Source organism: Bactrocera neohumeralis, unplaced genomic scaffold (assembly GCF_024586455.1).
Source record: "Bactrocera neohumeralis isolate Rockhampton unplaced genomic scaffold, APGP_CSIRO_Bneo_wtdbg2-racon-allhic-juicebox.fasta_v2 cluster11, whole genome shotgun sequence".
In the NCBI taxonomy this organism is placed as follows: domain Eukaryota; kingdom Metazoa; phylum Arthropoda; class Insecta; order Diptera; family Tephritidae; genus Bactrocera; species Bactrocera neohumeralis.
In genome coordinates, this window is record NW_026089624.1 from 19,439,034 (window position 1) to 19,448,534 (window position 9,501).

Sequence of the window (9,501 nt, forward strand, 5' to 3'; positions counted from 1 at the left end):
AAAAATATAAGATAACAAGTAGAGATAAAGAACATAATGCAAATGTATACAAACATGTTTTGGTCCTTATGTTTGACTATAATGATAACCCAAACATTATCGGGTAAACCCCACAGTCATGTTTGTTTGCATTCAATAGAAAATAAGATTACATTTTAAAAATATTGTATTCATAATGCAAATGCATACAAACATGTTTTGGTCCTTATGTTTGACTATAATGATAACCCAAACATTATCGGGTAAACCCCACAGTCATGTTTGTTTGCATTCAATAGAAAATAAGATTACATTTTACAAATATTGTATTTCATAAGAAAATAAACAAAACAAAGAAATAGATTAAGAAAATTGTAATCACTTTAGTAGTTATATAAGCAGAACATAACTTGAAACATCAGAGAATAAAATATAATGTCATAGAAACAACATCATTGGCATTTTTATTCCTCCGCTCGAACAAACCTAAAACTCGCGCACATGCGTATACATACACTCATATGAGCATGTGCAGATACACAAGATAGGATAGAAGATGTATGCCTTGTAACATCGTATACTATACAAATAAATATTTTTCTTACTAATGGAAATTAAATTTATCACAGCAATATACATAATATACGTATACATAATATTGCTGTGATAAATTTAATTTCTATTAGTAAGAAAAATATTTATTTGTATAGTATGCGATGTTAAAAGCAAAAAATTAAAAATTTATTCTGTCGAGATTCGAACCTTAGACCTGTGGTATCATCTTGACTTTCCAAGCGCTTACCACCAACACCACCATTGACACTTTGGTTGCGCTGACTTAAGTATGGTTTGGTTATGCATGTACATAAGAAACATACGATGGTTCTGATAATTTTGTTTAAGTATAGAAATATGCTTTTGTGGAACATTTGCTTTCGCAAATATACAGACAAATGTGCAAACGACATAATATATGTACATACATATGTATGATTGTTTCGCATTTTGCAAATTTCTATACAAAAATCGGCTGAAATGTGTGAGAAAATAAAAAATGGACAACTAGGGCAAATAATTTTTAAAAAATTTATTGACAATTAAATATAAATGAAAATACATGTAAATTTACTTAAATTTATTGAAATTTCGTTTCGCATTTTTCGGCAATTTCAAATTAATTAATATAAGTAATATTCACGACTTAACCCGCACACGTCTTATTCGCGCAAAATTTCCAACTTTATGAAAATTGGCGCAATTATTGACACTTCAATTTTATGTAAAGTTTAAAACAGGTTTACATATGAATATATCGGGTGATTTTTTTGAGGTTAGGATTTTCATGCATTAGTATTTGACAGATCACGTGGGATTTCAGACATGGTGTCAAAGAGAAAGATGCTCAGTATGCTTTGACATTTCATCATGAATAGACTTACTAACGAGCAACGCTTGCAAATCATTGAATTTTATTACCAAAATCAGTGTTCGGTTTGAAATGTGTTTCGCGCTTTACGTCCGATTTATGGTCTACATAATCGACCAAGTGAGCAAACAATTAATGCGATTGTGACCAAGTTTCGCACTCAGTTTACTTTATTGGACATTAAACCAACCACACGAATGCGTACAGTGCGTACAGAATGCGTACAAGATGGCGCTACATGCCACACAGCTCGCGATTCTATGGCCATTTTGAGGGAAAACTTCGGAGAACAATTCATCTCAAGAAATGGACCCGTAAGTTGGCCACCAAGATCATGCGATTTAACGCCTTTAGACTATTTTTTGTGGGGCTACGTCAAGTCTAAAGTCTACAGAAATAAGCCAGCAACTATTCCAGCTTTGGAAGACAACATTTCCGAAGAAATTCGGGCTATTCCGGCCGAAATGCTCGAAAAAGTTGCCCAAAATTGGACTTTCCGAATGGACCACCTAAGACGCAGCCGCGGTCAACATTTAAATGAAATTATCTTCAAAAAGTAAATGTCATGAACCAATCTAACGTTTCAAATAAAGAACCGATGAGATTTTGCAAATTTTATGCGTTTTTTTAAAAAAAGTTATCAAGCTCTTAAAAAATCACCCGATATAATATATTTGATTTTGGCGCAATTATTGACACTTGTCTTAATATACAAAATTGGGCCAAAACGAAACAATGAAATACATAATTACTTTTCCATGTCAATATGGAAATGCCGACGGCAAAACGCAAAGGCATATATTGCACATATGTACATACATACATACAAGCGATTTCTTGGTTGAAAGCAAAAATTGAAGCATGAGAAATTGAAATGCCGACGGCAAAACGAAATTGCTTACATTCGTACATTGCGTATGATATTTATAATGACTTATATATTTATATATTTAAAATGAGTTATATATATTTAAAATGAGTTATTATAAAATAAGATCACATATTCAATTAAAAATAAATTCTATTGGGAATCGAACCTACGTGCTCGTCGCAACTTTCGAAGCGCTTACCACCTAGACCACCATTGACACTTTAATTGCGTTGTCCTAATTATGGTTTGGTTATGCATGAAAGAAATATTCAATGGGTCGCCGATTGTTACCTCTTTCCTTGCTGCTGCTGCGCATATGTATGTTTGTGTGCTTGTTCATTATTGAAGTTATACTGCTTTTTCTTTCCTTTGTCTTTCATTTCTGCGAATTATCAACTATTTTATGTGATCTTTTGTTGAAAACCCTGCGTTGGCCGTTGAAAAATTAAGGCTATACCAGAGATAAAGAGATCCCCAACTCTCCTGTCACTGGAAATGTGAGATCCGCTCACCTACCGAACTTTGACAGTTGACTGGATTGGGTAGGTTTTGACGTTTTGCAATTGGAATGACTGGAATGGCCAGATTGAAATTATACCAAAATATATGTGAACGGAGGAATTTGTTGCCGCCGTTCAAGATCGCTAATAAAAATTTAAAACAATGAAAATCAAAGAAAATGCGAAATTTAAATATATTTCATGAAACGTTTTGTAATTTGATGCATAATAGAATTAATTTTTTATTACAAATGATTAAAAACATTTATTAATTGAGACTAACAGGCTTAATTCACCTTATTAAGTATTGAAAGATCGAAAGTCAGTTGTTTTAATATACCATAAAATCATAAAAAAGGAATTAAGTAGTTTCGCCATATATTAAAAGTCCAATATATAATAATTTGCAATCGTAATAAATGTTGGGCATTTTAATTTAAAATGCCCTAAAATTCTTATTTTGTTCGATCTGGCCACAATGGAAAATGTTTCAAAAAACGCTTATTTTGAGGCGCTCTCACACTGGAATAAGTTGGGCATCCCATTATTCCTGGCTATACTTTACAGGATTATTTCTGTAGTTAGCTTCATTTAAATATTTTGGAAATCGACCCGCGATGACGAGGTATATCGTTTTATCTGACAGCGTGAGGTTTAAGAAGTTCATTTCTAATTGTGTCTTGTGGCATATTAGAAATCATGTTTCTTCGAAAATCGTTCGCTTGCAACGGATAAAACGACTTCTGAGTGGTGATTTTAATGAATAAATTCCTTTTGGTTGAAGTGCTCTGCGTTGGCCGTTGAAAAGTTTAGACTATACTTCTCAGGATCATTCATTCCTTTCAAGAAATTAATGACCTTTAGAAATATGCATATTTGCATTATTTCGTTGTCATTTCCATATTCGTAGCAATGGAATTTCTATGGCATAAGTAAAGTAATGGCCGCCGATTGTCACCCCTTGTAGCAGCTTCGCCTACAACCATGTGTAAATATGTATGTATGTATACGTATGATCGTGAATACATATCGACGCAGATTTTTGCGAGAAGCACCAGAAAGTTGTGCAATTTATGATTTTTAGCTTTTGCCATCGTCGCGAAAAGACGACTTGTTGGTTGGAGGCATGCTCGGGGAGATAATAAATTATAATAAATTTATAATAATAATATTTACTGCTGATTTAATACTAAAACCACATTTTTCCAATGCTTCTTTAACGTCGTTAGAGTCTACCAAGGACTCTATCCCTTTTATAACAATAACTAGGCCTTTAGAGCTCTTCAGTTGGTAAGAGTAGTATTATTATTTGATAAGAATTTTAAAACATCCATGAAACTTTTTTCAGTGTATGTTTGAATTTTTAATTCATCTATGTATGTTACCTCTTTCAAGGGCACAATATGAAAATTGTTTGTGCCTATCATATTGCTTATTTTGGAAACAAGCGCATTTGAGCTTCCTTCACGCAAATAGATTGGACGGATTTGGCATTCACGACTGTGGTGGTACCCTTTGCATTGCCGTTAGGCTCTTTGCTCAGTAAGGCAAATCTGTTGCCATCAAGAATTTCTGGCTTTCTACCATTGGGTGTCTGTTTGAAATTTTTTGGTATTGAACGCTGATTCAATAGGACTCGATTTCTTTTTACATTAATGTAGCGATCAATACCAGTCCGAACTGATGACCGTATTTGCTTGGTACATTCTCACCTTGCATTTTGTTTTCCTTCGCTGTCCGGGTGCTTGCTGGTACCTGCATAGTGACAGCTGTCAGTGCGAACTTTGCTTACTTTTCATTTCAGCTGATCGTTGCGATGACTCATCATCGCCGTTACTTTTTTTTTGCCAGGCGTTGTTTTTGTTGGCTCGACAAAACTGACATTTAAGGAAGGCCTACGGCCTTGCTGGTGAGGCTGCGAAGCACCCATCATTGTGTTTTTTTGTTTCTTATCGATTTGTTTATATTTTTATTAACGATTTGTGTGCACGGATTTTTATTCGATTGTTTGTTTTTATCTTATTATTGTTGATTGTTTACTTTTGTAAAATATGAATATGAACACGAAGCGAATTACAGAACACGTCCGTACACCTTGAACGCTAAAGTATGTAAGAATGCACAATGAGCCATAAAGCACATACATATAAAACATAAAACATTAAAAGACTTCAGAAATAACTTTTGTATTTGCTGGAGATTTCCGACAGAATCATCCTATCATTAACAGGGGTACGCGAGCAGATATTATCAAAGAATGCTTAGTATCGTCGCCTTTGTGGACTTCGATTGAAAATTGAAAATTGCAGACGAATACGGGAGATCATCTTCATGGAATCAGAGATGGTGATTTTCCACAGCAATATCGAGAGACACCGTAACTAGTATCGAAGACGCAGTCCAATAACCCGAGTAGTTTTTAAATTTCTTGAACCCTTCTGGACTGCCACCAAATGAATTGGCTCTAAAAGCCAATTAGGTTTTCGAGGAATTTAAGTCCTCCAAGCATGTGTAACGGGACGAGGCTGTTTATTAAGTAATTGAAGAAACAATTAATTTGTAACAATCATTATCACCGGCCCAGCAGCTGGTCAACTAGCTCATATACCGAGGATTCCGATGATCTCAAGTAATCTGTCAATCACATTTAAACGGCTTCAATTTCCTGTGAAAATATCTTTCGCTCAAAGTACAAACAAGTCCCAAAGCCAAACTTGCGAACTAGTAGGGATTGACCTGCGAAAAGAATGTTTTACTCAAGTCCAACTATATGTTGGTCTCTCGCGGGACGGAGGTCCTGAAAAATAAATTTTCATATACAACGCTGCCACAAAATAAATTAACATAAACTATCGTTTCCAGGGAAGGAGCAGATTAAGTAAAATATATAGTAAAGTACTTTTTACAAAACAGAAAAAAATAATAATATTACAAAAAAATATATTTTTATGTTCGAATTTCCTTCGTTTACTAATTTTTAATGACTCCACGCAAAAATGAGAAAGTATGTGTGGGAGACTGTGTACAAAATTATAACTTTTGGAATGGTTGTTTAATACCCATGTGAAGCCGGGGTGGGCTGCTAGCCTTATGTATAAAAATAAGTTGGATATTTGTATGTTCGCTATAGCTGACTTAACCGTTGTACAGTTCCTTTTTAACCGACTTCTAGCGTAAATTTCCAAAGTGTGACTTTTGAATTAATTTTTTTTTTTCCATTTTTTTTTTTTGTTTTCCAACTATTTTGTTTGTAAATTATTTGAGTCGTTCAATTTCGGTCGTTTGCTTTCTTTATTTCGGCTGTTCAAAAGGTAAATTATTTAAAATGATTCAGTACACACTTGATGTTACATACAAAGTGATCAATTGTCAAAGTGATCAATTACAGATTGAAATTTTTTCCGATGCCACGAAGAAGTCGCGCTAATTATTGAATTTCGATCAATCAGCAATATCATCACGATGTCATAGCACGAGTTTTCAAACAACAGCTACGATGTTTGATAGGCTTTATCGTGCAGAAACGTATATACATACATATGAAGCTGTTAGGTGATGGATGTACTCGGTTGAGTGGGAAAAAAGAAATTTGCAACACACACAGATTCTTCTTGGGATGGTGGAAAAAATTACACCAAATCAATTTGATAAAACCCAGAGAATACAGTACAGTCAGCAGAAACACCGTTAACAACAAAATTGACATTGACTAGTTTTTTCTCAACCTCCGTCAGTGATCCGTTTGCGTGAACATTGCTTTATTTTGAAATGCCTTGATATTATACATGGAATGCATCGTCGAAGAAACGCAGAAAGCAAAGCCAACCAGTGAATAGAGAACCAGGCGTGTTCTCAACTAATGCATTAGAATGAATTTCGTTTTCTATTGATTAATGTACGTGGTTCAACTTCATTTGAATCATTATGTACTCTGAATTGTACAGTGTTTGCAACTTTTTGAAAGAACTACAATTGCTGGAACATGGTAATCTCTGGAAGCAAACGGTGGACAATGCGATAGCTACTTTGTATGCTTCTAAAGTTCGCATACTTTTCGCGATGCTCATTTCATCATATCAGCCTTCAAATCCGCGTCAACTAAGGGATAAGAACAAAAATGATATTGCCGAAGTCATTTTACTACGTATTCGCTAAGAATTGGAAATGGGAAAATTTCGGCTGATACTTCCAGTGGTTTGATATCAATTCCACTTGCCTTTTGTCAATTCACTTCGATCAAAGATGAACTCACCACGAATGTTTATCCGAACATTGCCCAAATTATCATAACTACTATTGCGTGAGTGCAGGCGCAACTTTAGCTGCCAAAATACCGATGTTAATGACTTCAACTGGAAGATTCAAAGATTCCGGGAGGTTTGCGCCCCTACAAATCGATAGATCGTGTTGACAATGAAGACGAAGCCGCGAATTAACCAGTGTTATTAATTATTATATTATTGAGTTATCTTATGCTTTCGTCAATATCACTTTCTGTTTTTATTTTGTACTCAATATTAATGTGGCTACTCGCGTATTTTTTATTTTTTAGCCAGTTCATTTTATAAGATGCTAGACTCACTTTTGGTTCAGCGAATATGGGTTGTTCAGAAGAAGATAGGTCAGTACATTTATCAACTGTTATGTGCGATTTATCAACATTTTTGATTACAGCAAAATCAATTAAATCCGGTATTTTGTTACGATTACTAGGTCAATATGTCGGCTTACCAGGAGATATTATATCAAGGTTATTATGCCTATTTATAATAGTGAGATACAGCTGTCGTCCTTTCGGATTAATAGTCGTTAGCCCCAATACGTGTGTTTTGCATTATAATCTTCACCTGCTAGAAATCTATGACCCAGTGTTCCAAAAAAGCCTTTTAATTGGATGTCTGTATTTTTAAATCGAGGTGGAAAGTATATGGCCGTCAGGTTTAAGTCCACGCAGCGATTTATGGATATTGATGTAGCTTTTAACTGCGCTGTAGCATGAGATTCTAATGCGTGGTGATTTAATCGTTTTTTAACCAACACTGCTGTTCCACCATGTGCCTTTCCATTTGGGGGGTTTGTAAGATGAGTTTCTGACAATAGCATTACATCAATGTTATTTTCATCCAGAAATCTAGTAAGTTCCAATTTATGTTGGTTAACAGTGTTAGCATTCCATAACCAAATGTTCAATACGCTCATTTTTTGCTTAAAAAAGTTTGCAACATATGATATTTTAGATTGTAAATTGGATGTTTCTTTTTTTTTAGTTGATTAGAATTTGGCATCAATTCTATTTTAAACATTGGTTGTGGGACTTTATTTCTGTTAAAAATATTTACTGTTGATTTAATACTAAAACTTTACCGAGGACTCTATCCCTTTATAACAATAACTAGGCCTTTAGAGCTCTTCAGTTGGTAAGAGTAGTATTATTATTTGATAAGAATTTTACAACATCCATGAAACTTTTTTCAGTGTATGTTTGAATTTTTAATTCATCTATGTTACCTCTTTCAAGGGCACAATATGAAAATTGTTTGTGCCTATCATATTGCTTATTTTGGAAACAAGCGCATTTGAGCTTCCCTCACGCAAATAGATTGGATGGGTTTGGCATTCACGACTGTGGTGGTATCCTTTGCATTGTCGTTAGGCTCTTTGCTCAGTAAGGCAAATCTGTTGCCATCAAGAATTTCTGGCTTTCTACCATTGGGTGTCTGTTTGAAATTTTTTGGTATTGAACGCTGATTCAATAGGACTCGATTTCTTTTTACATTAATGTAGCAATCAATACCAGTCCGAACTGATGACCGTATTTGCTTGATACATTATCACCTTGCATTTTGTTTTCCTTCGCTGTCCGGGTGCTTGCTGGTACCTGCATAGTGACAGCTGTCAGTGCGAACTTTGCTTACTTTTCATTTCAGCTGATCGTTGCGATAACTCATCATCGCCGTTACTTTTTTTTTTGCCAGGCGTTGTTTTTGTTGGCTCGACAAAACTGACATTTAAGGAAGGCCTACGGCCTTGCTGGTGAGGCTGCGAAGCACCCATCATTGTGTTTTTTTGTTTCTTATCGATTTGTTTATATTTTTATTAACGATTTGTGTGCACGGATTTTTATTCGATTGTTTGTTTTTATCTTATTATTGTTGATTGTCTACTTTTGTAAAATATGAATATGAACACGAAGCGAATTACAAAACACGTCCGTACACCTTAAACGCTAAAGTATGTAAGAATGCACAATGAGCCATAAAGCACATACATATAAAACATAAAACATTAAAAGACTTCAGAAATAACTTTTGAATTTGCTGGAGATATCCGACAGAATCATCCTATCTTTAACAGGGGTACGCGAGCAGATATTATCAAAGCATGCTTACCGTGTGATTCTGTACTGTGATACAGTCTCAAGTATCTAAATTTGAGATTTTAAGTTAGAGACAAATTTTGAGACTTGAGACGATTTTGCTATTCTGTAAGTGACAGGCACAAAATCTACCACATTTCATTATTCAGAGATGTTTTTACACTTGAATGAAAATAAATATGTCAATAACAAATATTAAATTTTCTATGACATAGTCAAAAAACAGTATTATAATAAAAATAAAAATATATGTTGACTTTGCTTCATAATATTTACGAAATTTATGTAAAATTGATTTATTTTTAACCTTTTCTTGATTGCGTTGCTTACAAAATATTAAAACACGACA

The 9,501-nt window shown here is 34.3% G+C and overlaps 1 pseudogene; it reads left to right on the top strand.

The window, feature by feature from the left end:
- The first annotated feature begins 3,326 nt into the window (after positions 1 to 3,326).
- LOC126766327 (small nucleolar RNA U3) lies at positions 3,327 to 3,528 on the top strand (annotated as a pseudogene).
- Positions 3,529 to 9,501: the final 5,973 nt, after the last annotated feature.